This window comes from Pteropus medius, unplaced genomic scaffold (genome assembly GCF_902729225.1).
Source record: "Pteropus medius unplaced genomic scaffold, Ma_sr-lr_union100, whole genome shotgun sequence".
Classification (NCBI taxonomy): domain Eukaryota; kingdom Metazoa; phylum Chordata; class Mammalia; order Chiroptera; family Pteropodidae; genus Pteropus; species Pteropus medius.
In genome coordinates, this window is record NW_024349225.1 from 1,286,149 (window position 1) to 1,310,458 (window position 24,310).

General features: G+C 37.2%; 1 long non-coding RNA gene across 2 annotated transcripts in view; it reads right to left on the minus strand.

Moving 5' to 3' along the window:
- The window catches only part of LOC120617519 (uncharacterized), a 49,206-nt gene extending 26,157 nt beyond the window's left edge, over nt 1-23,049 (minus strand). The window contains exons 1-2 of one of the 2 annotated variants that reach the window (XR_005656934.1): nt 22,223-23,049; nt 15,377-15,480 (exon numbers count right to left, since the gene is read on the minus strand). This is a non-coding gene — a long non-coding RNA (uncharacterized LOC120617519). The remainder of the gene's footprint in view (nt 1-15,376; nt 15,481-22,222) is intronic. The other variant, XR_005656935.1, reaches the window with a different exon arrangement.
- Nucleotides 23,050-24,310: the final 1,261 nt, after the last annotated feature.

The following is a 24,310-nucleotide window of genomic DNA, read 5'->3' on the forward strand; positions in this document are numbered from 1 at the left end:
CAGCCTCTAGTTATCTGACTTTTCTGGTCCCTACTATAGTATTTGGGATGGAAAAAGGCTCACTCTGTAGCCTCTTCACCAATTTACATCCTTCTATGCAATATCTTATAACTGACAGCTGGAAGTCTGCAAGGAAGGGAGGAATGTGGTAAGAAAACAGGAATAAATATTAGCTATTAATAGTAATAGTACTAGCATTTATATTAATATTGCACAGGGACAGAAAATAAGGCCACATAAATAAAACATACGCATTTCAAATAAGTATAAAAGATCAGGAGATTTCCTAATGAGTATATTTGTTTTGTAATAATATGAACATATTTTAAATATTAAATGCTTCCGTTCCTTGTAATTAGTTTTCTGTTATTAGTTTGCAAATATAAAAGGTACTTTAGACATTTTAAGAAATATTTAGAACCAGAAAGACCCCGAATAGCCAAAGAAATCCTAAGAGAACGAAGCCAGAGTTATCACATGCCAATTTCAAATTATACTACAAAGCTACAATAATTAAAACAGTATGATATTGGCAGAAAAACAGACACACAGACCAATGAAACAGAATTGAGAGCCAAGAAAGAAAACTCATACATTTATGGGCAACTGATTTTTGACAAAGCCCAAAACATTACAATAAAGAAAGGAAAGCCTGTTCAATAAATGGTGCTGGGAAAATGGAAAGCCACGTGCAAAAGATTGAAACTAGACTGCTATCTGACACAGTCACAAAAATTAACTCAAAATGGATCAAAGACTTGAATATAAGACCTGAAACAATAAAATACATAGAAGAGAACATAGGTATTAAACATATGAACCTTGGTCTAAGAGTTTTTATGAACAAAGGCAAGGGAAATAAAAGAAAAAATAAAATCAAACTAAAAAGCTTCTGCACAGCAAAAGAAACCATCGGCAAGAGAAAAACCACAACTAACGCAACTTACAAATAATACCTCTGATAAGGGGCTAATATCTAAAATATATAAAGAACTCATACAAATCAACAACAACAAACTATAAACTAAAAATGAGCAGAGGACCTGAATAGCCACTTCTCCCAAGAAGACATACAAATGGCCAACAGGTATATAAAAAGATGTTCACCTTCACTAGCTATAAGGGAAATGGAAATCAAAACTACAGTGATGTACCACTTCACAACTGTTAATAATGGCTAGCATTAACAAGACAAGAAATAAGGGTTGGAGAGGATACGGAGAAAAGGGAACCATTGTATATTGTTGGTGAGAATGTAAATTGGTGCAGCCTCCATGGAAAACAGTATGGAAGTTCTTCAAAAAATTAAGAATAGAGCTACCATATTACCCAGCAATCTCTCTTCTGGGTATCTACCTGAAAAAATTGAAAGCACTTCTTTATAAAGATATATGTACCCCTATGTGCGTATGTGCATTGCAGCATTATTCACGATAGCCAAGACATGGAAACAACCTAAGTGTCCTTCGACCAATAATTAGATAAAGAAGATGTGGTAAATGTATACAATGGAATACTACTACTTGGCCATAAAAAATGATGAAATACTGCCATTTGCAACAACATGAATGGATTTTGAAAGTATCATGCTAAGTGAATTAAGTTAGGCAGAAAAGGACAGAAACCATATGATTTCACTCATATGTGGGATATAAAACAGAAAGCAACTAATAAACAAACAAACTCACAGACACAGACAACAGTGTATAGTTACCAGAGGGGAAGGAGGATGCAGGGAGGATGAAGAGGGTAAAAGGGGTCAAATAGATGATGACGGAAAAAGACTGGACTTAGGGTGGTGAGCCCACAACAGAGTGTACAGATGAAGTATTATAAAATTGTATACCTGAAGTTTATATAAAATTATTAACCAACGTTAACCAGGTAAATTAAAGAAAACCAACAAAATGAAGAAACATCATACCACAAAGCAAACATAGATTTTCTATAATTAAATCAGTCTAAATCATTGCTTAAATTATGCTTCATGATACAACATACAAATAAGAATGTAAAAAGCTAAGTGGCTATTTTTATCCTAGTAGGACATCCTGGCTAGAGTACAGGACTCTGAGATGTTGGTCTTGTATTCATCTAAGTAACTGATTTGCTATTGTATCACATTGGGAAAATTGCTTAAGTAGCTTCTGTTCCATTTTTATAAATTTGAGATAGTAAAATTTATTGCTAGTGGGTCACTGTCAAGGGTGTTGATGAAGACAGATTACAAATGATGGCCTTATTTGCTGGAGGATAGTTATTTGCGTATTTGAAGGTCATATAACTATCATATATATCTGTAATAAATAATAGCATAAGAATAAACATTTGGATTAAAAAGTTTATAATAGCATTAATAACAGCTACCATTTATCTCACATTTATTAGGTCCCAGGCATTATTTGAAGTGCCTTATGAACAGCATCTGCTCTACTCTTTTCAGGAAGGCACTACTACTGCCTTTGCCTTACAGTTCAGGAAATCGGGGCTTCGGAGACTAATTCCCTATGAGTAACAAAGACCAGGCTGGGAGGCCTCTTAGGAGACGGGCAGCCCACCTGTTCCCATGGAGCAGCACTGACTCGGGCGGCCCATCTGTTCCCATGGAGCAGCAATGACTCCCTTGGAATCTCTCTGTGTTGACCAGGCTAGTGAGTTATGCATTTCTCCCATCTAATACCTAATAAGGCCATATTTTCCTTTTTCTCTACTTCCTTTTAGAATTCTTAATTTTCCTTTGTCTTTTGTCATTTCACTTTCATTTCCTGTTTGGAGTTTTCTGCTTTCATAGCTCTGAGCCTTCGGTACTGCCCTGACTCATTCCTCTTCTTGGTGGATTTGACCTAAGTTCCAGTTTTGGTGCTTTTTCTTTAATGTTTCAGTTCCTTACACAGTCTGTGTTTTGCAAGTGAGGTTACTTTTTATGGTCTCCATCACTTTTTTCCAAACAAAGTTTTCTAGTTTTTCTATATTCTTTTCATATGTATACACTTAAAGGGATTTCCTTTGGAGGCTTCTAGGTTGGACTTCAAAAAGAATTTTTTGATTTACAGAACATTTTACTGAAAAATGCCTACAGGTTTTGTTTTTATATAAAAAAGGATAAACACTGACAGATATATAACCAAGGAAGAGGATCTGAGAGCCGGTATTTCCAGATAACAGAGTCTTCACAGGATTTTAAAGTTGGGAGGCGTCTTGATCATTTAGTTTAACCCTCTACACAGCACAGGTATTCCCTCCCAACATTCCTGCCGTTTGGTCACCCATCCTCTGCTTTCATATGTTTTGTGACAGGAAGCTCATTCCACTGAAAGACAGCTTTATTCATTGACAAATTCTTCTGTAAATACTCCTTTAGCTGGGTTCCATTGGAAGCCGCTCTTAGCCGAAAATTGCAACATATACTTCTTCTTTGTTGTAGGCCTGACCCTTAGATTTGTGGGGTCCAAGACAAGAGTATAAATGGAGGACCACATACCGTATGTCTAAATATGTAAAAGTTATAAATCAAGCTAACAAGCTGTTAAGTAAAGCACGTTCTATATTTCTACCTTGACAAATACACCTTTATAAAACCTGTAGGGATGAAACTGCATCCCTCCCAAAATTCCTGTGTTAAAGCCCTAACTCCAACATGACTGTACTTGGAGATAGGGTCCTGAAGGAGGTAATCAAAGTTAAATAAGGTCAAAAGAGTGGGGCCCTAATCCTATAGGACTGGTGTCCTTAAAAGAAGAGACACCAGAGATCTCTTTCTCTTTCTGAATGTGCATAAGGAAAGGCCATGTGAGGACACGGTGAGAAGGTGATTGTATACAAACCATGAAAAGAGGCCTCACCACAAACCAACCCTGTGGCAACTTGATCTTGTACTTTCAGCCTCCAAAACTGTGAGAAAATAAATGTAGCAACCTAAGCCATCCAGTCTGGTATCTTGTCATGGAAGCCTAAGCTGACTAATAAAACACACAAGTGGAAAAATAGGTGAAAGTTGAGGTTTTTATATGAGCAAAATATGAAAGCAGAATTTCCTTATTATTGGATATGTCTGGGTGTTCTGTGATGAGCTGACAATGTTGGATGGGTAATAAAATACTTACAATTTCATAAATACTATATAATTGTTTTAATTTCAGTAAAATCTCTAAGAATGTTGCTATACTCAAGATTTGCACATAATTTATGTTCTATTGGCAATAATTATATTAAGGATTAAAATGGAATATATTAAATTAGTACATATTTTCATCAAAAAGTTATTTTTTCCTTACACTAAAAATCATTAAGTGAAAAAGTAAAAGATAAATTATAATTGATATCACCTTTTAAACAATTATTTAAAGTTTTTTTGCTTTTTGTTAAAAATTTTATTAAATATCAGTTTAATAAAAATAAAAACATTCACTATTCTAGTATTCAATGTCCATTTTGTTGTCAATGTAAAGAATCATTATCCTTCCTAATGCATGTCATGTCTCAGTCTATATACAAATTAAAGAGTAATATGGATTATTTAATAATATAACATGTTCCTCGGCCACTATGTGCAACTGTTCAGAATACCATGCTAATTCATGATCACCTTTGTAACCATGTATTGGAGCACAAAGAGAAGCAAGAAAATTAATTCCTAGCATTAGTAGGAAAGGATACTTTTCAATGCAAGAATGTATTGCGTTCATGGTATCTGAGAGAAGGGTTTGACAAATGAATTTGACAAGTCTTTTCTCCTACCTAGGTGCTTCTTCCCCTCAAATCCTCCCTGTACCCAAAGAAATGGCTGACTGATGTTGGTGGCAATGTAACTGACAAAACTTCACAGCAAAGAGATGTGATGAATTATTTCCCTGAGCAGACTTTTAGGATTATAGGCTGCCCATGTGATCTTTAGTACAGTGTGTGTGTGTGTGTGTGTGTTTAGTCAGGGGGTGTTTGTAGGGCACCCTGAAGCCTAGGATCCTGGGCAGCGGCCTCTCTTGCCTGGGACTAAGGGTGGGACTACCACTTTATTTAAACCAAAACCTACAAATGTTATATACCGCGTCTTCCTCTATATTTGGATTATCTTTGTGTTCTGGAGTTGTCTTAGGATATGAGTATAATGTAGAGGTTCAGAATTTTTTCTTATACTTGATGGCATTTGATTCAAATGCAAAACACGTTTTATTTTATACACCAAAGCAAAGAATAAAAAATGAATAAATCTTATATTGCGCAACAAGGACTGTATCGCTGTAATTGCATCGTATTGCATATGCAAGTCTTTGTTCTGCACCACTTCCTGTTTATCTTGGAGCTGCATGTGCCAAAAAAATTGGAAGTTAGATTCTTAAGGGAGAACAAAGACAACTTAGGATCTCCCCTCTCACGTCTCTAAAAGAAAACTTCATAGGTTCATCTATACTTAGGTAAATGTCTTTTCTTCTACTTTAATTTCCTTTTTTCCACTTGAAGAAAACAATAAAATAAGCTGTGCTACAGATACTGATACTCTTAGCTCTTTAAAGTCTCTTCTTATTTCCTTTCTCCTTAAGGGGATATAAGAACTAAATACCTGCCTTTTTTTTTAAGTGTAAAAGTATATAAAGTGTAAAAATCGTTTTCCTTACTCTATTCCCAACCCCTAGTTATATTCATCAGAGTCAGCCACTGTTAACATTTTCTTGTGTAGCTTTCCAGAATTTTTCTAGGCATATACAAGGACCAACTCTTTTTTTTTTTTTAACATTAATGGGATTATGCCATACATGCTCATCTGTATTTTACCTTTAAAAAAAAAACCAAAACACAATAATTTATCTTGAAGATATTTCTATTTCATCACACATAGAACAAGCTTATCTTGTAAAATTCTTCAAAAACTAAATGAGGTAATTATATATCATTACAAGCACCAGGTCTGTGGTATGTCTGGCTCTCAAAAAAATGTTAGTTTCCTTCCTCTCTTTCAATAACAAAAGAAGCACATACATTTGTGATTGTGATACTGGAGGATTCTAACATTTAAATGCAGATGAAGGTTGAGAAAAATCACAGAATTACAGAATTTCTGAGTGAATGGCTCTCGCAGTTTACTTTAGTAGATACTGTATTAAAACCAAGTTTTTGCTTTCAATTTGGTGTTCCTTTAATCCTTTTCCATTTCCAATATAATTTTGATTTTTAATCTATTGTTAATCTTAAACATTAAAGTAGAGCATGTAAAGGTGTTAAACAAATCAGTTTATGTATACTGCTCAAAAAAAAAAAGCTAGTAATTTTCATTTAGAGACATAGCTCGAACCAAAGATAATATATAGTTTATTTGAAAAATATAAATTATATCAAAAAACTCAAAAGTATTACTTCTGAGAAAGACTCAGGGTTTGGAGTCGGAAGGAGGGTTCTTCCACTGTCTGAATTTGTTTGCACATACATTCGTTTTTCTGTTTGAAAAACAAGGATTAATAAAAGTAGGTTACTGGGCAATGCTTGATGTCTTGTGTTTTACACTTGGGGGTCCATCCCTCACAGCCTGGAAAGCACTGATGGCAGGAGTGGAGATCTAGTGTTCAGGGGTAAATATCGAGAAACCAGGAGAGTGCTCTAATGTTAGAAAGGAAACAGAAATAGGGAATTCCTTGTGGAGGATAAAGGCAATTATGACAGAAGCTTAGACCATAAAGTATGGACTGTGATTTTCACTTTCCAATTGTTCTAAAAAAACACTGGCTTGTTTGTGAATAAGATAGAGAGGCCTGGGGGGAAATGTTAACAGTGAAACTACTCGATTTAATCTGGTGGAAAACTTTAGAGAATAATTGATTAGGCCAACATAGCAGTGGTATAAAATGAGCTCTATTGTCCTGAAGAGACTAACTTGTTTTCCTCCTAAACATATGATGATCCAAGATAGCCGCCTAGAATGAGGTTAGGCAATCCATCACATGACCTAAAGTCACCCATTCTGATTCCCATCTGAAAATGGAAATTCAAAAAAACTCATGTTTACATCACAGTGATGTAGTGAATGCACAATAGAGCAAAGCAAAAAAGGCATAAGTCTTCAGTTTTGGCATTGCCAGTACTCTGTTATTTGAAAGTCATTCTAAGCTTAGAACCACAGAATTGGAAGAAATCGTAAAGGTCACTGAGCCCTCTCATTTTCCAGATGAGAAAACAAATAAGGACCCAGGGACTAGTGTAGGTCTCACAGCTAGTCAGAGGGGCACCAGTACTAGAATCCAGGTCTCTCGAGTCAGTGCTTGGCTGTACTACTGCCCTTCCTCCCACAGAATGTTCATTTCTAGTGGTCTGATGTTTGCCCCATCGTGTGCCAATGCCCTCTTTTAAAAATGATTTGACGTTTGTCTTTTCCCTCTACTAACTGTATGAAATTGTAAATCCAATACGAAGGAATCATATGTCTTTACTTGTGGGAAATGTTTAATGGGCACATAAGCTATGTAAAGACATAGCTTTATGAAAGTTGTGGGAAAGTTATGAATGTCCCTCAAATTTTCCTGATTCTAGGCTATAGAGATGGAAGGTGTGGAAAGGTAGATACCTCATTGAAACATTCATATTACATGCACATGTGCACACACATACACACACACACACACACACACACACACACACACACACACACACACCCACACACCCCAAGCATAGAGACAAAAGCAGATCATGCTTATTCAAGTGTATGAAATAGAGATTGTGGGGGAAAGAAAAGGTAAGAGTGAAGAGCCTTATTTGATTCACTCCAAAATACTGGTGATAATAATTCACCTTCTGTAGCTATTTGCTAGTCATTCAAATTCAGTCAACAAGAATTTACTGGATGCTGTCTATGTTTCCTAAACTCTAAGTTTCCAAATATGAAAAGACACTATTTCTCAAAGAGCTCACTGTCTAGGAGAGGAGATAGGTAAGTAGAGGCAGCGAGTAGGTTTGGTATCACATGCTAACATTATAGTTAGTTGGTCAGCTGATTTTTAGAAAGCAAAAATCTAAAAAAACATTGTTTGTTATTTGACCAGTTCTTCAATTCTTTAATTTCTAAAATATTGAAGAATATTATATTTCTATTACATTTGCAAAATGAATTTAACACTGAGAAAGTTAAGTCAGTTGAACAAAGAATATTTTTGGCGCTCTCCATAATTAGATGACATATCTATGTACAAGAGAGCCTTTAGCTAGTTTAACTGAAGTATTGGTTCATGCCTTTGAATACTGATGGGATTGTGGAGAGCAATGAATCACAGTTATTAGCTATTATGATCCTATGGCTATAGATTTTCTCTTACATACAAGTTAACTAGTTTTGCTATTGATTTAAGTGCTATTTTTATGTAGCACTGAGCTTCAGAACTTCTATAAGGAAAAAATAAGATTCAAAAACCTGAAAATTACATTTGAGAAAATGTTTAAAAACTTTATCGTGGTAAGAACACTCGCTTAATATGGCTTCCACACTCTTAAAATTTTAAGTGCATATTATTGGTGACTCGAGGTACAATATTGTATAGCAGATCCCCAGAGTCTATTCACCTTGCTTAACAAGCTTTATGTCTGTTGGTTATCGTAACGCCCCAATTTCCCTTTTCCCCAGTCACTGACAACTACCATCCCACTCTTCCATACTATGAATTTAACTATTTTAGATACCTCGTATTAGTGGAATCATGTAGTAGTTTTCTATGATTGACTGATAATTTACATTATAATGTTCTCAAGGTTCATCCATGTTGTTGCATATTTTAGATCTTCCTTCTTTTTAAAGGCTAAATAGTATCCCACTGTATGTATATACCCCATTTTCTTTATCCATTTATCTGTCGATAGACAAGTTTAGGTTGTTTTCACATGTTGGCTATTGTGAATAGTGCTGCAATGAATATGAGTGCTAATAGCTCTTTGAGATCTGATTTCTATTCTTTTAGATACTAGAAGTGGGACTGCTGGATCATACAGTAGTTCCATTTGGAATGTTTTGAGCCTCCATGCTGTTTTTCCATTGCAGCTGCACCACTTGGCATTCCTACCAACAAACAATACACAAAGGTTCCGATTTCTCCACACCCTCACCAACACTTGTTTTTGTTTTTAAAATAATAGCCATTCTGAAAGGTGTGAAGTGATATCTCATTGTGGTTTCAATTTGTATTTCTCTGATGATTAGTGACACTGAGCATTTTTTCATACACCTCTTAGCTATTTTTATGTCTTCTTTGTGGAAATGTCTATTTTAAGTCCTTAGTCTATTTTTAAATCAGATTATTAGTTGTAGGAGTTCCTTATATATTGTATTAGCCAAGATTCTCCAGAGAAATGACACCAATAGTATATATATAGATAGATAGATCGATGCATGAGAGGAGATTTATTATAGGAATTGGCTCATGTGGTTACGGAGGCTGAGAAGTCCCACAATTGCCATCTGCAAGCTGGAGAACCAATAAAGCTGGGCATGTGATTTAGTCTGAGTCCAAAGATCTGAGAACTAGGGGAGCTGATTGTGTCATAGAGTCTAAAGGACCAAGGACCAGGAGCTCTGATGTCCAAGGGCAGGAGACAATGGATGTCCCAGCTCAAGAAGAAAGAGAATTCGCCCTTCCTCCACATTTTTGTTCTATTCAGGCCCTCCATGGGTTGGATAATGCCTGCCTACATTGATGAGGATGGAACTTCTTTATCCAGTCTACTGCTTCATATACAAATCTCTTCTAGAAATACCCTCATCAACACTCCCAGAATAATGTCTTACTAGCTATCTAAGCATCTCTTAGGTTAGTCAAGTTGACACATAAAATTAACCATCACATATACTTTGGAGATTAACCTCACATGAGATATATGGTTTGCAAATGTTTTCTCCTATTCTGTAGGTTGCCTTTTTCACTTTGTTGAACGCTTCCTTTGCTGTGCAGAAACTTTTTAGTTTGATGTAGTTTCACTTGTCTATTTTTGTTTCTGCTACCTGTGCTTTTGGTGTCATATCCATGAACTCATTGCCAAGATCTATGTCATGAAGTGTTTCCCTTGTTTTCTTTTAGATTTTTTACAGTTTGGGGGTCTTACATTTACGTATTTAATCCATTTTGCATTTATTTTTGTGTATGGTGTAAGAGAAGGGTCCAATTTATTCTTTTTTTCCACACAAGCATCAGTGGGTCCTTTGAGTTTCATTCTTCTGCATGTAGATGTCCAGTTTTCCCAGTGCTATTTGTTGAAGACACTGTCCTTTCCCCATTTGTATTCTTGGCACCCTTTCAAAGATCAGTTCACTGTATGTGTGTAGATTTCCATGCTGCTGGATTTGGTTTGCTAGTTATTTTGTTGAGGATTTCTGCGTCTATATTCATTAAAGATGTTGGCGTGTAGTTCTCTTTTCTTGTGGTATCTTTGTCTGGCTTTGGTATAAGGGTAATGCTGGCCTCATTAGTTTGGAACTGTTGCCTAATTTTCAATTTTTTGAAAGAGTTTGAGAAGAATTAGCATTAATTCTTCTTTAAATGTTTGACAGAATTCACCAGTGAAGGCATCTCATCCTGGGCTTTTCTTTGTTGGAAGGGTTTTGATTACTGATTTGATCTCCATACTAGTTATAAGCCTGTTCAGACTTTCTATTTTTCATGATGTAGTCTTGATAGGTTATATGTTTCTAGGAATATATCCATGTTTTCTAGGTTATCAAATCTGTTGGCATAGTACTCTCATGGGATCCTTTTCATTTCTGTGGCATCGGTTATAATGTTTCTTCTTTCATTTCTGATTTTATGAGTCTTCTCATTTTTTTAGTCTTTCTAAAGATTCATCAGTTTTCTTTTTCAAAAAGCCAACTCCTAGTTTCATTGATTTTTCTCTTATGTTTTTTATTTTCTGCTTTATTTCTGCTCAAATTTTTGTCACTTCCTTCTTTATGTTAACTTTATGCTTAGTCTGTTCTTTTTCTAGCTCCTTGAAGTATAAAATTAGACTGTTTATTTGAGAACTTTCTTCTTTTTTAATGTGTCACTATGAACTTCCTTTAGTATGGCTTTGTTGTGTCCCATAAGTTTTGGTATGTTTTCATTATTTATCTTGAGGTATTTCTAATTTCTTTTATGATTTCTTCTTTTGCCCAATGGTTTTTCCGGAGTGTGTTGTTTAATTTCCTCATATGTGTGAATTTTCCAGTTTTTCTTCTGCTATTGATTTCTAGTTTCATTCCCTTGTGGTCAAAATATATATAATATGATTTCAATCTTCTTAAATTTGCTAAGATTTGTTTTGTACCCTAACTTGAGCTTTACTACAGAAAGATCCACATGCACTTGAGAAGAACGTATATTCTGCATACCCTTATTAATATGAAGTGTTGGTTCAAGTTCTCTGTTTCCTTACTGATTTTCTATCTATCTATATGTTCTGTTATTGAAAGTGGGGTATTGACGTCTTCTGTTATTATTATATTACTATTTATTTTTCCCTTCCTTTCTATTAGTCTTTGCTTTACATATTTAGCTGTTCTGATGGTGTATATACAATTATTACATTTTCCTGGTAGAGTGAACTTTAACCATTATATAATGTCCTTCTTTGTCTCTTGTAACAGTTTTGACTTAAAGTCTATTTTTCTTCTGATATGTGTACAGCTACCCCCATTTCTTTTGGTTACCATTTGCATGGAGTATTTTTTTCCTTGCCTTCATTTTCAGCCTATGTGTGTCCTTAAATGTTAAGTGAGTTTCTTATCAACAGCATATAGTTGGGTCTTTTTTTTTAATCTATTAAGTCATTCTATGCCTTTTGATAGGGGAATTTAATCCATTTACATTTAAAGTAATTATTCATAGGGACAATTTGCTATTGCCATTTTGTTAGTTGTTTTTGTTAGTCTTGTACTTTTTTTGTCTGTTTTTCTCTCTCTTTTTGAATTCCTTTATGTTTGGACTTTTTTGCATTGGTATGCCTTGCTTCCATTCTCTTTTTTCTTTTGTGTAACTTCTATAGAAATTTTTGTGCGTGTATGTGTGTATGATTACCTTGGACCTTACACAAAATATCTTATAGTTATAATAGTATATTTTAAGCTGATAACAATTTAAGTTCAATTACATACAAAAATTCCATTTTAACTTCACCCCACCCTCCCACACACTTTGTTATTGTTGTCATTATATACATCTATTCATATTGTATATCTTTTAACATATTTTTTAGTTATATTCATTTTAATACTTTGATCTTTTAACTTTTATACTAGAATTAAAAGTGATTTACCCACCACCATTACATTAATACAGTATTCTAGATTTGTCTATATATTTGCTCCTCTGACTGAATTATTTCCAATAACTTGTCTTCAAGTTGGCTGATCCTTCCTTCTGCTTGATCTAGTCTACTGTTGAACCCCACTAGTGAATTTTTCAGTTCAGTTATTGTATTTTAAGCTCCATGATTGCTGTTGGTACTTTTAAATGTTTTCTTTGTCTTTGAAATGCTCACTTTGTTCATGCATTTTCCATTTGACCTCAGTAAGTCTTTATGACAGTTATTTTGAATTCTCTATCAATTCTCTGTTTCATTAGGGTCAGTTTTTGGAGATTTATCTTGCTCCTTTGTTAGGAACACCTTTGCCTAATTCTTCATTTTCCTTGTCTCTCTATGTTGGTGTCTGTACATTAGACAAAGCAGGCACCTCTCCTAACCTTCATGGGCTGGCCTCATCTAAGAGAAGACTCCCACCAGTCATCCCCACCAGAGATTCTGGGGGCCTCTATCAACCCTTTCCCTCCCCAGGGAGAAGCAAGAAGCTGTGTTTTTGTCCACTTGCCCTGTGCTGAGATGGGGGTGGGGGAGCTATTGCATTTATCAGTCCAAACTGTTGTCTCCATTCTCCCCCAGGCAGTTAGACTACACCACTCATCAGAGCTCCAAGACTGGCGAGTCAGATTCTAGTTCTCTGATCAGCCCCAGAGAAGTTGGGGTGCTGGATATGTGGATTAACTCTTTCCCTCCCCAAGGGATAACCGAGAGCTGGGTTTTTCATTTATTCACTCTGTGCTAAGCAGGAGGGAAGATCTATGACATCTACTAGCCCACACCGCTAACTCCATTCTCCTGCAGGTGGCTAGATTATGCCAGACTTGTCAGAGTTCCAAGTCTTGCAAAACAGAAGCCATTCCTCTGGGGAGCCCCCTTGGAAAAGCTGGAGTGCTAGATGTACAAACCAACTCTTCCTTCCTCTGGAGAAGCTGGGAGCTAAGGTGGTCTCCCTGATTGTGTGTGCTGTGCTGGGGGCAGGGACTCTGGTGAGAGGGTGTCTTGAATCCCCCTGCTGGTTTTGGCGAGTCTGGTTTCACATTTGCACACAGTGTGAGAGCCTTTCAATTAGTTTGTGGGTTTCTCACAAAGTTAATTTGTTCATGAACTGGTGTGTTTGTGAGGAAGAAGGCACCAGGGCTTCCTACTTTGCCATCTTGCTGATGTCACTCCTATAAATTCTTATTGTACAGATTTTTCTAAAGTCAAAATAGTTTGCTAAATTTGGAAAAAAATTTTAAAAAACTCTTCAACATCTGTGATATTTTCTCACTTACAAAAATTATTCCTAAATTTATTACAGTTCTATTTATAGGAATACAACATTCAGTATTTCAGAAATCATTGTTTATAAATCATATCAAGTTTGAGAAAACAGTTTCTATTTTTAAAAAGAGCCAAAAATTAACAGTAGTCATGAAAAATAAAAGAGTTGGTTAAATATAATTTTACAGCAATGCTAAATGTAGATTTAACCGTGAAGAAATATTATTTCATTGAATTTCATTTACCATATGGTAACTTACTTCAGGTCAAACTAAAAATGTTGCCATGGACTCTATCAGGCTACCATTTTCTAGTCTTCAATTTCAAGCATTTCTATTAAAGACAACAGAAATACTTGCATAGTGATAACTGGCCTGTAAATGGCAGGCAGGGAGTATATTTCTTTGAAAAATAATCCTATTAATAAGCTTCTTGGAAAAGAGCAGTTAATAATACTATACAAACAGAAGTCTCCTCTAAAGATTTTGAATTTTAGGATGTCAGAAAGATTTAGCTATTATATGTAAATAAACATATTCTATAAGACACAAAAGAGATAATAGCACAAAATTTTATCTTTCCAAAGGTTGGTTCAAAAGCTATTTAAACCATATATTTCTTTCCAATGATTATTCAAAAACTATTGAAGTACTGGTTTAATAATAGCTAACACTCAATGAGTAATAAAAATTATACCTGATTTTCCATTAAGATTATTATTAATGGAAAATATATCAAATGAAAGGCTAAGGGATTGAATTTTTCAAAATTGAGATCTATATAGGTGGTACTGTAACTTTTCATCATTAGTTAGGGGGATGATAAGTGATAGATAACTGAAAATTCTAGTTACTTATCCAAACTTTACAGCTTTTAACTAAATGCAAACTTAATTATTAATATAAGCCTGGTGGTAGGAAATAAATGCTTATGGAAGATTGTTTGAGGAATATGATATCCTGGATGTCACCTGCTGAAGGAACAGGGCCATCAGAAAGTTTCCTATCTAGACTAGATTCAGAGTTAGATCACTAAGACAGCCAGAAAATCTAGTCTAAAGATACTAAAACATTATTAGAAATGTAGCACATTAAAGAAAATGTGCTTTTCCAAAATTTCCAAGTGTATTTACCAAAATTTCCCTCAGAAATTAAGGTAGGAAGGCATACTATGATGAGCCATTTAGGGTGGGGCACGAGACCCCAGATGAACATGCTCCAGCAACCAGAGAGTCGCTAAATCACCTCCTAAGGAGGGCAAGTGCAGTTAGGAAACCTTGTTTTGCTTCAAGGGAGTCAGTGTGTGGCAAGGGATAAATAGCTCAGGATAGTAGACTTACCTACCAACATTCTTCTAGCCTCCCATGAAGTTTAGTGGGATGCCAATTAATAATAACCCCACTATCCATTCACATGCCCGTGGTTCACTTCAGAAAATATTATTTAGTCTCTATAGAACTGCCTTTACATAATGATGCTGAGGGCCATAGGATACACTATAAGAAACAGAAATATTCTATTGTAGAAGTAAAATTAAGAGCAAAGGATCCTTTCATATCTACAACAGGCCTTTCAGGAAATAACCGCTTTGTTTTGATCTATGCAACTTGCAATTGAGAATATTTTTCCTTTTGCTTTGGATGCTAGGAAACTTAAGGGCCAGATTTACCCTCCTATTCTTGAAATTGTATAGGCTCAGAGTATGTACTTCTCTTTCTCTTATTTATACCTTCTATTTTCTTACACCTTTTTCTTTCACCAGTACTCCTTCAATTTTTATTTCAATCTTCCATATTATGAATATTTTTTAAAGTTACCTCTATTCCTTTGTAACACTGGTTGGAGTCCCTGGTTCCAGCATCTCACACCTTCCTCTAGGTTCATTTCCTTATTTTGATAGAGTACTCCTTCCAATAGCTTCCTGAAACAAAAGCAAAGAGAATTAATTTTTGAGAATTTGTTTATTTGAAATTGTCTTTATTCTATCCTCAAATTTGATAGTTTGGATGGGCATAGAAAATTCATTTTTCTGTGCTCACTGGGCAAGAAAAAATGGCATTTTTTGTTTCATTATTTGTTTGGTTGCTCTATTACCATTGTACGGGTCAAATTATATAACAACTTTAGGAAATCAGAGTAGGCACTGTTTTCTGAATCTTAATACAATGTAATGTATACAAATTAGCACTGTATAAAAAAAGAAACTTTTGTATTCTTGCTTTATTTTTCCAAAACATTTGCCTATTTTTTGTGTTGTTTGTATAACTCCTTTACTTTTATCTCTTTTTTATTATAGATGTCACATAACAAGATGGCTTATATAGGACAATATTCTCTTTTTGGTGTTTTGCTCTGTTTATTCATTCATTCATCATTTGTTCAATCATTCATTCAATAAACATCTTTCCCTTTCTCAACTTTCCCATCTTGTTTCCTTTCTCTTCTGTATTGCCACTCTTCTTTCTTTCCTGAGAAAATCCAATAAACGAAAATGAGTACTTAACCAAAAGACAAATTAGGAGTAATTATTCCCTTTGAGATCACAGGCCAGTTCTAGCCACCTGTTATGTGCCATTCAAAGAGTCTATTCTCTCCTCCACTATGGACAACTGTGGTACCCAGTGTACAAGTAACTTTTGAAAGTTGCAAGATGAAAGAATTGGGCTATTAGCAAGACACTGTTCCAAATGGTTAAACTCCAAATTCCTCCTCACTGCTTTTCTCATGGGACATGCATTTTGTTTTGTTTTGGATTTTACATATAGGAAAACTGATGCCCAGAGAAATAAATTTGCCTTGTTTCACAGCTAAATGACAAAGTTGGTATTCAAATTTAGGTCCAACTCTAAAGCCTAGGTTTTTAACCAAGTTTTAAGTTTTAACCTACTATTATCAATACTCTCAATGTTTACTTGAGAAAATCCAAGTTATTCTCAGATCCCTCTCTGCTCAGCTTGAAACCATTCAAATTAAAGAAAATTTCATTAATTTAACAAATCTTTAGGCTTCTTTGTACAGATATCTTTGTATGGTAATAAATAAATTAAGCCGACATGGTCCTTGCCCTTAAGTTGCTTATTTCAGGAGGGCAGAAAAAATATTCCACTTTTAATATTCACTGAAAAGACTAAAACACAAGATAGCAAGAGAAAATGCCTTAAGGATTTAGTCATATCCTGATATTTGGGTAAATGGACAGAGGGTAAAGAAAAATACACCATAAACATACATCAGGGAGATGGACCAAAACAATAAAATCAATCCTTCTCTTTCGTTTGTAACACCTACCCAATCATTTTAGAGTAATATATTCAAAATCTTAGATTTGTTTCAATTACATTTCCTTCCCTCTAAAGTTGTAATTCAGTTTATAACAACAATGGCCCAAGGCCTGTATACCAGGCATGTTTTCACAAGTCTTATATCATTCATTTTACTTAAAATTTTATCTTCAGGAAAGGGATTGACCACGAAGAGGCACAGTAAACTTTCTGGGGTAGTAGAAATGTTCTGACTTGATTGCCGTAATGATTATGACTGTTTGTCAGGATTCATAGAACTTTACACCTAAAAGAATGAATTTTACTGCATGTAAATTACCTCACTAAACCTGACTTAAAAACAAGACAAAAGCCTAAAATCTTAATTACCTAGCTAAAAATAAAATGCAATTTAAAATACAATTTACAATTTAGGTGCAAAACAAATTTTCTCTTCAAGAGTGAAGGAGCTTTGGTAGTTTTTTGTGTTTATGCTGCTAATAATCCGATTTGATATTATACAATTATCAATATCAATATTCTAAAATAAGATATAAGAAAAATGTGAGTCTTTTTTTTTAAATAAGGATTTGGATTGCAAAACCTTTATTATAACCAAAATGTTACTAGCAATGCTGTGTGTGTGATGTGTGTGTGTGTGTGTGTGTGTGTGTGGCTGTGCTTTAATCCCAAACAGAAAATGTTAAAAATTTCAATGATTTAAACTTCCATAGTATTACCATAAATTCTGCTTACATAATATATTGAAAACTTTACATTTAACAGTTAAGGACAAAGAATTATCAGCTGGCTTCTTAATCGGTAGATTCAATTACATTCTAAAACATAATTATAGCTCAGTTTCTTAAAAAGGCAAAGGAAAAGAAATGATCGTTTTCCTCAAAATTGAATTTGAAAAAAAAAAACACTTTTAAGAACACAGGAAGGGCTAATCAAGTGATGTCTCCTCTTTAATACTCTGTTTTTATTCTACCAGACATACCCAAGCCAACCAAGTCAATTTAAATTAGGAGGGGTAATAGAATTTCAAGACCTAGAAACCCTGGAACAAATGTACTGTAAACAGGAAGAGCTCTCTTGCCTTGATTAAAGTAATATAATTGTGGTAGATGTCATTGTCAATCAAAAAATACACACCTGATTTTTTTTCTAATATAGAAGAGTTTATTTTTATTTGTGGCTTTAATTAAAAAAAAAAAACCCTTTAAGTGTATTGTGCTTGGTAAATGACCTTTTAGAAGAATGAAAAATACCTTAAGTGATAACTTAATATATGACAACTATCTGTAACAACTGCCCTCTCCCAATGAAGCTCATCTTCCAGAACCCATCTTAAAACTTTTAGTTTTAGAAGCTAGACAGGCTCAACTATATCTTTGAATATCAATAAAATCTGATTTCGTCCATGTGTTTTTTAATGTTTTCCAATGTTTTTATCCTTAATAATACATAACCTGTTAAAACCTATAAGGCAGAGAAGGTATTCAAAGCATTATTTGGGAATGAAAATGTTCTGGATATTAAAGAACATAACTTGCTAAGAACAAATGCTCTGAGGCTATTCATGAAAAATGCTGAAGGAGCAGTATTACGATATCAGGACATCTATGTAAGGCAGCAGTCCCCAACCTTTTTGGCACCAGGGACAGGTGCTCCTATGAGAATCTAAGCCTGATGCTCTGAGGTGGCGCTGAAGCAGTGATGCTAGCGCTGGGGAGCGGCTGCAAACACTGATGAAGCTTTGCTTGCTCCCACCCTGCCGCACACCTCCTGCTGTGTGGCCCTGTTCCTAACAGGCTACAAGAACCAGTACCAGTCCAAGGCCCTAAGGTTGGGGACCCCTGAGGTAAGGTGTCCTAGGATGTAACAGAATAGTGCCAACTAGGCAAAATTACTCTAAGAATTTTTCTTTCCAAAATTGTAATCAAGTAACTAAATTTAATAAACAATATTTATTAAAAGTACGTACGTCATAGAAGTATTTTTAAATAAGCACTCTCTGGGATGTGGGTTCACGAGTCTTAACTTAACCAAGTGAGGTACCCGCAATGACAGTTGCTTCTGTTGCGGGTAGAGGGTAGAAAGGTTAGAGTTCTAAATGACAGTGACAGTGATGACAGGAGTGAGTTAAGAATAGTAAGAAAGGTTGGACCTAAGAAGGCAGTTAAGAGAAGGGAAGCTCATGGGCTCCCCAGGCTGTACCATCTGGGCTGGAGGCCCTTCAAAGAGGTCAATGAAGAGAACTGAACAAGAAGTCAGGTGGGATTTGCTAATGTGGAGGGAATTACTTCAAAGGGTTATGTGAATAGAAAATCAGAAAGCTTGGAGTGTAATTAGAAAGCTGGGAAGTTATTCTAAGGAAGGAAATGGCTGTATTGTGTGTGCTCTTGAGGAAGGGGATTCTGAGTTGGTTACTGATATTTAAATACCTGAACTAAGTAGGTGTTTGTCAGGTGTGAGTGGGGTGAATGTTGACAGACTTTCCAGATGAGAGGACAAAGACCCAGGGTTAAAGGTACTTTGGGAATCCCAGAATGGGAGGGAGACATTGTGACATAATGTAGAGAGCATGGGCTTTGCAAATCAAATAGATCTGTGTGATAGTTGATTTATTAACTTGACTAGTCTACAGGGGATTTTTGGTCAAATGTTATTCTGGGTGTGTCTGTGAGGGTGTTTTTGATGAGATTAATGTTTATATTCTAAACAGAACTCTTAGCAAACTGGAATTGATGCCACACTTAATTTTATGAAAGGCTAATGGCAACAAAATAAGTTGCTATCAGAGATTTAGTTTTGAAAATAAATATGTAGTATGTTACAGTGATTAATATTTTCAGTAACAACTTAGTATCTCTGCAGAATTCTAAATCAGAAATTCCACCTTTTTGCATTCACAGTGTTAAGTCAAGAAAGAGTGATGTGTGTTTGGAAAAGTTTTAACAAGATTTTAATGAGGGTTTTAGAAAGTTCAGCTGAATTTCCCCATGCAAAGAGGTACATGAGTGTGATGAAACATAGAAAGTAACTTTCACAAAAACAGAGAAGACTAGAAGCTTTACTGCAAAAATCCCCCTGACAACAGTAACTTCTCGGGAAGGGAATAAGTACAATCTCATTTTACATCCTTAAATCTCTGAGTTGGCATGAAGTATCACTGTGCAGAAACTGATTCTACTTCAAATGTAAACATTCCATTTAGCAACCAGTCTTAACTAAATTCACAGAATCAGCAGAAGTTGTGAAGTTTCTTTTTTTTTTTTAAATGTGAAGACTAGCCAACTGTGACAAGAATTTAATACCAGTGTGTAGATTACAGTTATGGCCTTGTGAACAGTACGAAGTTCCACCATCTTAAATGTAAGCACACCACACCACTTAGATCCCCAAATAATGTTTGGTTGTTGCTTTTATTTTCCTTGGTTCCTTCCTCATGGGTGATGGTAGTCGTGGGAGTGGGGAAGGAATTAGGGTGGGCCTGGAAAGAAGAAAACTGTTTCCCTTACCCCAGCCATAGAAGTCTGTAGTTCCATCCTCTCAACTATAAAAACTCCTCCCTTCCCCAAATGTGCAATCTGGTTTTGGTAACCTACATTTACTTAATAAAACAAAATGCTACAAAAAATGTAGCTTACTACATGCTAACACTATTCCAGATGCCAGATATAAAGACAAAGACACTAGTATGAGGCCCAAGAGCTTTATCTAGTGGGTGAAACTAACATGGAAGCAAACAATCACAACACAGTGAACAATAACTAAGAAACAGATGTAGCTCAAAGAGAGCAGGTACAGCTTGGGGGCAGAGAAGAAAGACTTCACCAAAATGCTACAGGATGCAGGTGGCCCACTCCAAGGTTAAGTATTTTTCAAGCAAAAATTCAATTTCCGGACTAAAACTCTTAACTTCTGAATATGAGGTCTTTTATGTTAAAGTTCTTATACATTACATACACACACAATAACCTAAAGGGAAATTAGCTCAGTTTGCAAATATGATTATCTTTCACACCTGCTCAAATTAAGACCCTCCCAAAACAGGCACTAAGGAAAATGTGGCAGCTATACAAAATTAGGATAGACTTCTGTTGTTATATGAATATAAAACTATACACATATTTTTGGATGTATTTGTAACTATATGTCTGTAACTATATGTCCTCTTTTTAAACTGTTAAAATGGATTCTGAATGAGGAAAGTCCTAGAAACTCACAGTTCCACTATTTATATCTGAAAAATCTCCCATTCACAAACTGCCAGTGTGGTATTTTTGAAACACAAATGAAAATTATACGTTTGGATTTACGGATTTCTGTTATTCACTCATGTCATAATCCCTAATGCTACCTTTATTCCACAATTGATTTTCCATTTCAATGAAAGGGACACACGTTTTTTCAAAAAACGTGCCCATACTACCATCTGACACTCCAGTTCACCTTTATATTTAATATTCCTTTGTAACATCCAACACTTTTCATCTAACAAGGGCAAAGGCTTCCCCATTTTATAAGATGCCTACGGAGACAAACCCCGTGAAAACAACACCATCAACAAAATACAGGTCACTGTGACATGGCAGACCATTTTGCAAAGTCAATTACTTCACTTTACGCTGACAGATCTTTCCAGATCGCTCCCCACTCCCTCCCTGCCAAAGACTGGGAGAGAGTGGATTTCACTGGATGTCTGGCACTACTTTCTCTAAAACGAAGCTTTTATCTGCTTCCTGGAATGTCACCTTCGTATGCCCCAGGCTCGGGCTGGAGCACTGGGTTTTGTGGCATCAGCGTTGGCTTCTCAACTGGTGACCTTCAAGCCCCTGTGCTGTGCTTGGCCTGACCCTAGAACGGCCACCGCCCTTCACACCATGTAGGGAGCGTTTCTTCCCACTGCCAGGCCGAATTCGGACTCGCTGGCTCAGTGGGGACCCCGGGCGCCGCACCCCAATCCGTGCTAACAGCAATGCCGGCCAGGCTGGGGCAGCCAGGAGACGCTGAGCAATAGCTCCATGTGTCCACTGGGGATGAGCGCCGACGGGCTTGGTCCACTCCGCCTGCCGGGGCCCTCACCAACCCATCTCCGTTCTGACTTCAGCCCACACTGCCCGGCTCTCACTGGGAAACTTTACAGAACCCTGGCCCCCTGAGAAGTTCTGAGTCGCCGTCCAGGAAGGAACGTCGGATCGTTTATTGAGCGCCAACTCTGAGGCAGGCGAGCTGAGGGCCGGGCTTGCACGCTCCGGGGACCCTTCGGAACCGGCCTCAGGAATTCCAGCGCTCCAGCACTTCCAGTCCGGCCGGGCCCGGACCGACGGCGGGGCAACAAGGGACTGAAAGAACCGCGCCCGCAACCCCCTAGCCCCCTCTGCTCGCCTTTACCTCGCCTGACCCCACCAGAGCCGCCGGAGCTTAAATTAGAAGCAGCGCAGTGCGTGCTCACGTGCGCCCGGCCGCACGGGGCCTGAGGCGCGGTCCCGATGAGTCACGGCCCCGCCCTCACTCGCCGAGGACGCGCTGACGTCAGCCGCTTCCCCGAACGGTGACGTAAGCGCGTCTGGGGGAGGCCGCGAGGCTACCCTAGAAAGTTCACAGAGTTTCAATGCCTTAAAGGGAACAGGCCTCGGATGATGGAAAATCTGGAGATGACCACTCAGCCAACCGTAGAGACAGACCCTGTCTTATATCCCTTTGTACAGAGAATTGTTAACTGTTGAGATGATGATGAAAAAAGGAGAGCAACCGAGCCCCAAGGGTTCCCTGAAACCCCAGAGCTTCTTCCTGGAAGCCCTCCTTGATTAACCAGAGTCCGATCCTGACCCAAACGTCAAAGTTTTCTAGGGCCCTTGACTCCCTATTCCTTCATTTACAGCCCCTCCCCATAGCATACATCTCTGCTGGTAGAGAAAGGCTGTGGTTTGACTGTTGACACGATCCATCATCAACTTGGGCCAGCCTGGCCCTTTTATCAGTTTTGGACTGTCCAAACTCTGTCATCAGTTGTATGACCAGAAATGACTTATTTAACTCTCTGAGTGTGAAATTTATAAACTGATCTCCAAATCCTCCTCTTATGCTAATGTTGCCTGTGGAAGCATCCAGAAGCAGGAACCCTGTCTGACACTTGACCACTCAAAATTATCACAGCCTCATGGGGAACTAACAATTTACTGAGGTTTACTATATGGCAGGTATTTTCATTATCCACTCTCTCCCCTATTGTAATCCTCCTATCTCTGAGTTGGTATTATCCCCATTTTACTGATGAGGAAGGAAATTGAGGCACGGTGAGGTTAAGTATGTTTCCTTAGGTTACACGGCTAAAGAATGGCAAACAGGAAATCATTTCCAGATCAGCTGGACCCCAAGTCTATGTTTCTTGTGATAAAGTGAGCTATGAAATGTATGTCTTATTCCAGATGTATTGAGCCTAGAACTAGCTTTTTCCCATTCAACACAACCCAGTTCCAAATAACCCATCCATGCCAGAAGATCCCGAGAGAAGGAAGGGCCAGGCCTCAGGGTAAGGCAAATGAGAAGGAGCTCACTGTCAGGTGCTCCTCCTGAGAACAAGTGCCTCCTTGGGGTTGGCACCTTCCGCACCTCACTCACCTAGTCCCAGCCTTGCCAGGCCTACCCTTGATTCTCTGTTTCCTCTCTTGAAACTAAAGAGGCCATCTTGCTTAAAGCATCCTCACCCGGCATACCAGCAGCCAGCTCTACTGAAATGCAGAAGAAATACCTTGTTTCTCCTCCCTTATAATCCCCTCTACATATAGCGACAGAAAATTTCTGGTTGGACCAGCATGTTCACACCAAAAATAAATTAGAGACAGGAACAGCATCTCAAAGTTTTGAGCAAAATGGTGGTACCTGTGTACCGGAAATGGAGCCTAGTGGGTGAGCTGCTGTCACTGTGACCTTTTAACAATCATTACTGGTCCTTGGCTGAGAGTCACAGCTACACACACCAGGTCTACCAGGACCTTTCTCCCCTGCCTACCTCTTGGAGTCATTTAAAACTAATCCCTCTTCCCTGTACCCAGTCTCCAGCCACCACCAAACTCTCTTCTTTGTGTTCTCTGCTCCTGTCCACTCTATCATGCTGATGGAGTCACTGCTCACTGCTCTTCCTGTTCTGCCATGTTTCCTGAAGCCTGTGACCAAACAAACACCTGTGCGTGCTCCCACCACAGCCTCGGAAGGAAATGAAGAAAACCTCAGCTGTTGGGGCAGCAGCTTCTTTCTCTGTACTGGGGCTGGACACACATATATGGAAGCCTAGACCAGTATGATACCTTCAGGCCAACCAGGCTAGCCCCTGTTTTATAATTAAGAAACTAAGGTCCAGGTGAGGTCACCTGTCCGGGGTCACATGGCCTGTTAGGTAGTGTCCTAGTCACCTGACTTCTAATCCAGTGCTCTTTCCACGGATCACGTCTGTGTTATAAGTCTCAGGTCGAACAGTGG